The sequence below is a fragment of the Semicossyphus pulcher genome, unplaced genomic scaffold (assembly GCF_022749685.1).
Source record: "Semicossyphus pulcher isolate SPU_LCO1_2020_fin unplaced genomic scaffold, fSemPul1.0.p SCAF_11, whole genome shotgun sequence".
NCBI lineage: Eukaryota > Metazoa > Chordata > Actinopteri > Labriformes > Labridae > Semicossyphus > Semicossyphus pulcher.
Genome location: NW_027211615.1, coordinates 31,454,739 through 31,462,687, shown reverse-complemented (window position 1 = coordinate 31,462,687; position 7,949 = coordinate 31,454,739).

The following is a 7,949-nucleotide window of genomic DNA, read 5'->3' as shown; positions in this document are numbered from 1 at the left end:
GAAATCAGTTAACGATGAAATCAGTTAAAGATGAAATCAGTTAACGATGAAATCAGTTAACGATGAAATCAGTTAAATGAAGAAGAAATCAGTTAACGATGAAATCAGTTAACGATGAAATCAGTTAAATGAAGATGAAATCAGTTAACGATGAAATCAGTTAAAGATGAAATCAGTTAAATGAAGATGAAATCAGTTAAAGATGAAATCAGTTAACGATGAAATCAGTTAACGATGAAATCAGTTACAGATGAAATCAGTTAAATGAAGATGAAATCAGTTAACGATGAAATCAGTTACATGAAGATTAAATCAGTTAAAGATGAAATCAGTTAAAGATGAAATCAGTTAAAGATGAAATCAGTTAAAGATGAAATCAGTTAACGATGAAATCAGTTAAAGATGAAATCAGTTTAATGAAGATGAAATCAGTTAAATGAAGATGAAATCAGTTAACGATGAAATCAGTTAACGATGAAATCAGTTAAAGATGAAATCAGTTACATGAAGATTAAATCAGTTAACGATGAAATCAGTTAAAGATGAAATCAGTTAACGATGAAATCAGTTAAAGATGAAATCAGTTAACGATGAAATCAGTTGAATGAAGATGAAATCAGTTAACGATGAAATCAGTTAAAGATGAAGTCAGTTAAATGAAGATGAAATCAGTTAACGATGAAATCAGTTAAAGATGAAATCAGTTAAATGAAGATGAAATCAGTTACAGATGAAATCAGTTAAATGAAGATGAAATTAGTTAACGATGAAATCAGTTAAAGATGAAATCAGTTAAAGATGAAATCAGTTAAATGAAGATGAAATCAGTTAACGATGAAATCAGTTAAAGATGAAATCAGTTAAATGAAGATGAAATCAGTTAAAGATGAAATCAGTTAACGATGAAATCAGTTAAATGAAGATGAAATCAGTTAACGATGAAATCAGTTAAAGATGAAATCAGTTAACGATGAAATCAGTTAAATGAAGATGAAATCAGTTAACGATGAAATCAGTTAAAGATGAAATCAGTTAAATGAAGATGAAATCAGTTAACGATGAAATCAGTTAAATGAAGATGAAATCAGTTAACGATGAAATCAGTTAAAGATGAAATCAGTTAACGATGAAATCAGTTAAAGATGAAATCAGTTAACGATGAAATCAGTTAAATGAAGATGAAATCAGTTAACGATGAAATCAGTTAAAGATGAAATCAGTTACATGAAGATTAAATCAGTTAACGATGAAATCAGTTAAAGATGAAATCAGTTAACGATGAAATCAGTTAAAGATGAAATCAGTTAACGATGAAATCAGTTGAATGAAGATGAAATCAGTTAACGATGAAATCAGTTAAAGATGAAATCAGTTAAATGAAGATGAAATCAGTTAACGATGAAATCAGTTAAAGATGAAATCAGTTAAATGAAGATGAAATCAGTTACAGATGAAATCAGTTAAATGAAGATGAAATCAGTTAACGATGAAATCAGTTAAAGATGAAATCAGTTAACGATGAAATCAGTTAAATGAAGATGAAATCAGTTAACGATGAAATCAGTTAAAGATGAAATCAGTTGAATGAAGATGAAATCAGTTAACGATGAAATCAGTTAAAGATGAAATCAGTTAAAGATGAAATCAGTTAAATGAAGATGAAATCAGTTAACGATGAAATCAGTTAAATGAAGATGAAATCAGTTAACGATGAAATCAGTTAAAGATGAAATCAGTTACATGAAGATTAAATCAGTTAACGATGAAATCAGTTTAAGATGAAATCAGTTAACGATGAAATCAGTTAAAGATGAAATCAGTTAACGATGAAATCAGTTGAATGAAGATGAAATCAGTAAACGATGAAATCAGTTAAAGCTGAAATCAGTTAAACGAAGATGAAATCAGTTAAAGATGAAATCAGTTTAATGAAGATGAAATCAGTAAACGATGAAATCAGTTAAAGATGAAATCAGTTACAGATGAAATCAGTTAACGATGAAATCAGTTAAAGATGAAATCAGTTAACGATGAAATCAGTTAAAGATGAAATCAGTTAAATGAAGATGAAATCAGTTAAATGAAGATGAAATCAGTTAAAGATGAAATCAGTTACAGATGAAATCAGTTACATGAAGATTAAATCAGTTAACGATGAAATCAGTTAAAGATGAAATCAGTTAACGATGAAATCAGTTAAATGAAGAATGAAAATGAAATCAGTTAAATGAAGATGAAATCAGTTAACGATGAAATCAGTTAAAGATGAAATCAGTTAAATGAAGATGAAATCAGTTAACGATGAAATCAGTTAAATGAAGATGAAATCAGTTAACGATGAAATCAGTTACATGAAGATTAAATCAGTTAACGATGAAATCAGTTAACGATGAAATCAGTTAAATGAAGATGAAATCAGTTAACGATGAAATCAGTTAAAGATGAAATCAGTTAAATGAAGATGAAATCAGTTAAAGATGAAATCAGTTAACGATGAAATCAGTTAACGATGAAATCAGTTACAGATGAAATCAGTTAAATGAAGATGAAATCAGTTAACGATGAAATCAGTTACATGAAGATTAAATCAGTTAAAGATTAAATCAGTTAAATGAAGATGAAATCAGTTAAAGATGAAATCAGTTAAAGATGAAATCAGTTAACGATGAAATCAGTTAAAGATGAAATCAGTTTAATGAAGATGAAATCAGTTAAATGAAGATGAAATCAGTTAACGATGAAATCAGTTAACGATGAAATCAGTTAAAGATGAAATCAGTTACATGAAGATTAAATCAGTTAACGATGAAATCAGTTAAAGATGAAATCAGTTAACGATGAAATCAGTTAAAGATGAAATCAGTTAACGATGAAATCAGTTGAATGAAGATGAAATCAGTTAACGATGAAATCAGTTAAAGATGAAGTCAGTTAAATGAAGATGAAATCAGTTAACGATGAAATCAGTTAAAGATGAAATCAGTTAAATGAAGATGAAATCAGTTACAGATGAAATCAGTTAAATGAAGATGAAATTAGTTAACGATGAAATCAGTTAAAGATGAAATCAGTTAAAGATGAAATCAGTTAAATGAAGATGAAATCAGTTAACGATGAAATCAGTTAAAGATGAAATCAGTTAAATGAAGATGAAATCAGTTAAAGATGAAATCAGTTAACGATGAAATCAGTTAAATGAAGATGAAATCAGTTAACGATGAAATCAGTTAAAGATGAAATCAGTTAACGATGAAATCAGTTAAATGAAGATGAAATCAGTTAACGATGAAATCAGTTAAAGATGAAATCAGTTAAATGAAGATGAAATCAGTTAACGATGAAATCAGTTAAATGAAGATGAAATCAGTTAACGATGAAATCAGTTAAAGATGAAATCAGTTAACGATGAAATCAGTTAAAGATGAAATCAGTTAACGATGAAATCAGTTAAATGAAGATGAAATCAGTTAACGATGAAATCAGTTAAAGATGAAATCAGTTAAATGAAGATGAAATCAGTTAACGATGAAATCAGTTAAAGATGAAATCAGTTAAATGAAGATGAAATCAGTTACAGATGAAATCAGTTAAATGAAGATGAAATCAGTTAACGATGAAATCAGTTAAAGATGAAATCAGTTAACGATGAAATCAGTTAAATGAAGATGAAATCAGTTAACGATGAAATCAGTTAAAGATGAAATCAGTTGAATGAAGATGAAATCAGTTAACGATGAAATCAGTTAAAGATGAAATCAGTTAAATGAAGATGAAATCAGTTAAAGATGAAATCAGTTAAATGAAGATGAAATCAGTTAACGATGAAATCAGTTAAATGAAGATGAAATCAGTTAACGATGAAATCAGTTAAAGATGAAATCAGTTACATGAAGATTAAATCAGTTAACGATGAAATCAGTTAAAGATGAAATCAGTTAACGATGAAATCAGTTAAAGATGAAATCAGTTAACGATGAAATCAGTTGAATGAAGATGAAATCAGTTAACGATGAAATCAGTTAAAGATGAAATCAGTTAAATGAAGATGAAATCAGTTAACGATGAAATCAGTTAAAGATGAAATCAGTTAAATGAAGATGAAATCAGTTACAGATGAAATCAGTTAAATGAAGATGAAATCAGTTAACGATGAAATCAGTTAAAGATGAAATCAGTTAACGATGAAATCAGTTAAATGAAGATGAAATCAGTTAACGATGAAATCAGTTAAAGATGAAATCAGTTGAATGAAGATGAAATCAGTTAACGATGAAATCAGTTAAAGATGAAATCAGTTAAAGATGAAATCAGTTAAATGAAGATGAAATCAGTTAACGATGAAATCAGTTAAATGAAGATGAAATCAGTTAACGATGAAATCAGTTAAAGATGAAATCAGTTACATGAAGATTAAATCAGTTAACGATGAAATCAGTTTAAGATGAAATCAGTTAACGATGAAATCAGTTAAAGATGAAATCAGTTAACGATGAAATCAGTTGAATGAAGATGAAATCAGTAAACGATGAAATCAGTTAAAGCTGAAATCAGTTAAACGAAGATGAAATCAGTTAAAGATGAAATCAGTTAAATGAAGATGAAATCAGTAAACGATGAAATCAGTTAAAGATGAAATCAGTTACAGATGAAATCAGTTAACGATGAAAACAGTTAAAGATGAAATCAGTTAACGATGAAATCAGTTAAAGATGAAATCAGTTAAATGAAGATGAAATCAGTTAAATGAAGATGAAATCAGTTAAAGATGAAATCAGTTACAGATGAAATCAGTTACATGAAGATTAAATCAGTTAACGATGAAATCAGTTAAAGATGAAATCAGTTAACGATGAAATCAGTTAAATGAAGAATGAAAATGAAATCAGTTAAATGAAGATGAAATCAGTTAACGATGAAATCAGTTAAAGATGAAATCAGTTAAATGAAGATGAAATCAGTTAACGATGAAATCAGTTAAATGAAGATGAAATCAGTTAACGATGAAATCAGTTACATGAAGATTAAATCAGTTAACGATGAAATCAGTTAAAGATGAAACCAGTTAACGATGAAATCAGTTAAATGAAGAATGAAAATGAAATCAGTTAAATGAAGATGAAATCAGTTAACGATGAAATCAGTTAAAGATGAAATCAGTTAACGATGAAATCAGTTAAATGAAGATGAAATCAGTTAACGATGAAATCAGTTAAAGATGAAATCAGTTAAATGAAGATGAAATCAGTTAACGATGAAATCAGTTAAAGATGAAATCAGTTAAATGAAGATGAAATCAGTTAAAGATGAAATCAGTTAAATGAAGATGAAATCAGTTAACGATGAAATCAGTTAAATGAAGATGAAATCAGTTAACGATGAAATCAGTTAAAGATGAAATCAGTTAAATGAAGATGAAATCAGTTAACGATGAAATCAGTTAAATGAAGATGAAATCAGTTAACGATGAAATCAGTTAAAGATGAAATCAGTTACAGATGAAATCAGTTACATGAAGATTAAATCAGTTAACGATGAAATCAGTTAAAGATGAAATCAGTTAACGATGAAATCAGTTAAATGAAGAATGAAAATGAAATCAGTTAAATGAAGATGAAATCAGTTAAAGATGAAATCAGTTAAAGATGAAATCAGTTAAATGAAGATGAAATCAGTTAACGATGAAATCAGTTAAAGATGAAATCAGTTAAATGAAGATGAAATCAGTTAACGATGAAATCAGTTAAATGAAGATGAAATCAGTTAACGATGAAATCAGTTAAAGATGAAATCAGTTACAGATGAAATCAGTTACATGAAGATGAAATCAGTTAACGATGAAATCAGTTAAAGATGAAATCAGTTAACGATGAAATCAGTTAAATGAAGAATGAAAATGAAATCAGTTAAATGAAGATGAAATCAGTTAACGATGAAATCAGTTAAAGATGAAATCAGTTAACGATGAAATCAGTTAAATGAAGATGAAATCAGTTAACGATGAAATCAGTTAAAGATGAAATCAGTTGAATGAAGATGAAATCAGTTAACGATGAAATCAGTTAAAGATGAAATCAGTTAAATGAAGATGAAATCAGTTAAAGATGAAATCAGTTAAATGAAGATGAAATCAGTTAAAGATGAAATCAGTTAAATGAAGATGAAATCAGTTAACGATGAAATCAGTTAAATGAAGATGAAATCAGTTAACGATGAAATCAGTTAAAGATGAAATCAGTTACATGAAGATTAAATCAGTTAACGATGAAATCAGTTAAAGATGAAATCAGTTAACGATGAAATCAGTTAAAGATGAAATCAGTTAACGATGAAATCAGTTGAATGAAGATGAAATCAGTAAACGATGAAATCAGTTAAAGCTGAAATCAGTTAAACGAAGATGAAATCAGTTAACGATGAAATCAGTTAAATGAAGATGAAATCAGTAAACGATGAAATCAGTTAAAGATGAAATCAGTTACAGATGAAATCAGTTAACGATGAAATCAGTTAAAGATGAAATCAGTTAAATGAAGATGAAATCAGTTAACGATGAAATCAGTTAACGATGAAATCAGTTAAAGATGAAATCAGTTAAATGAAGATGAAATCAGTTAACGATGAAATCAGTTAAAGATGAAATCAGTTAACGATGAAATCAGTTAACGATTAAATCAGTTAAATGAAGAAGAAATCAGTTAACGATGAAATCAGTTAACGATGAAATCAGTTAAATGAAGATGAAATCAGTTAACGATGAAATCAGTTAAAGATGAAATCAGTTAAATGAAGATGAAATCAGTTAAAGATGAAATCAGTTAACGATGAAATCAGTTAACGATGAAATCAGTTACAGATGAAATCAGTTAAATGAAGATGAAATCAGTTAACGATGAAATCAGTTACATGAAGATTAAATCAGTTAAAGATTAAATCAGTTAAATGAAGATGAAATCAGTTAAAGATGAAATCAGTTAAAGATGAAATCAGTTAACGATGAAATCAGTTAAAGATGAAATCAGTTTAATGAAGATGAAATCAGTTAAATGAAGATGAAATCAGTTAACGATGAAATCAGTTAACGATGAAATCAGTTAAAGATGAAATCAGTTACATGAAGATTAAATCAGTTAACGATGAAATCAGTTAAAGATGAAATCAGTTAACGATGAAATCAGTTAAAGATGAAATCAGTTAACGATGAAATCAGTTGAATGAAGATGAAATCAGTTAACGATGAAATCAGTTAAAGATGAAGTCAGTTAAATGAAGATGAAATCAGTTAACGATGAAATCAGTTAAAGATGAAATCAGTTAAATGAAGATGAAATCAGTTACAGATGAAATCAGTTAAATGAAGATGAAATTAGTTAACGATGAAATCAGTTAAAGATGAAATCAGTTAAAGATGAAATCAGTTAAATGAAGATGAAATCAGTTAACGATGAAATCAGTTAAAGATGAAATCAGTTAAATGAAGATGAAATCAGTTAAAGATGAAATCAGTTAACGATGAAATCAGTTAAATGAAGATGAAATCAGTTAACGATGAAATCAGTTAAAGATGAAATCAGTTAACGATGAAATCAGTTAAATGAAGATGAAATCAGTTAACGATGAAATCAGTTAAAGATGAAATCAGTTAAATGAAGATGAAATCAGTTAACGATGAAATCAGTTAAATGAAGATGAAATCAGTTAACGATGAAATCAGTTAAAGATGAAATCAGTTAACGATGAAATCAGTTAAAGATGAAATCAGTTAACTATGAAATCAGTTAAATGAAGATGAAATCAGTTAACGATGAAATCAGTTAAAGATGAAATCAGTTAAATGAAGATGAAATCAGTTACAGATGAAATCAGTTAAATGAAGATGAAATCAGTTAACGATGAAATCAGTTAAAGATGAAATCAGTTAACGATGAAATCAGTTAAATGAAGATGAAATC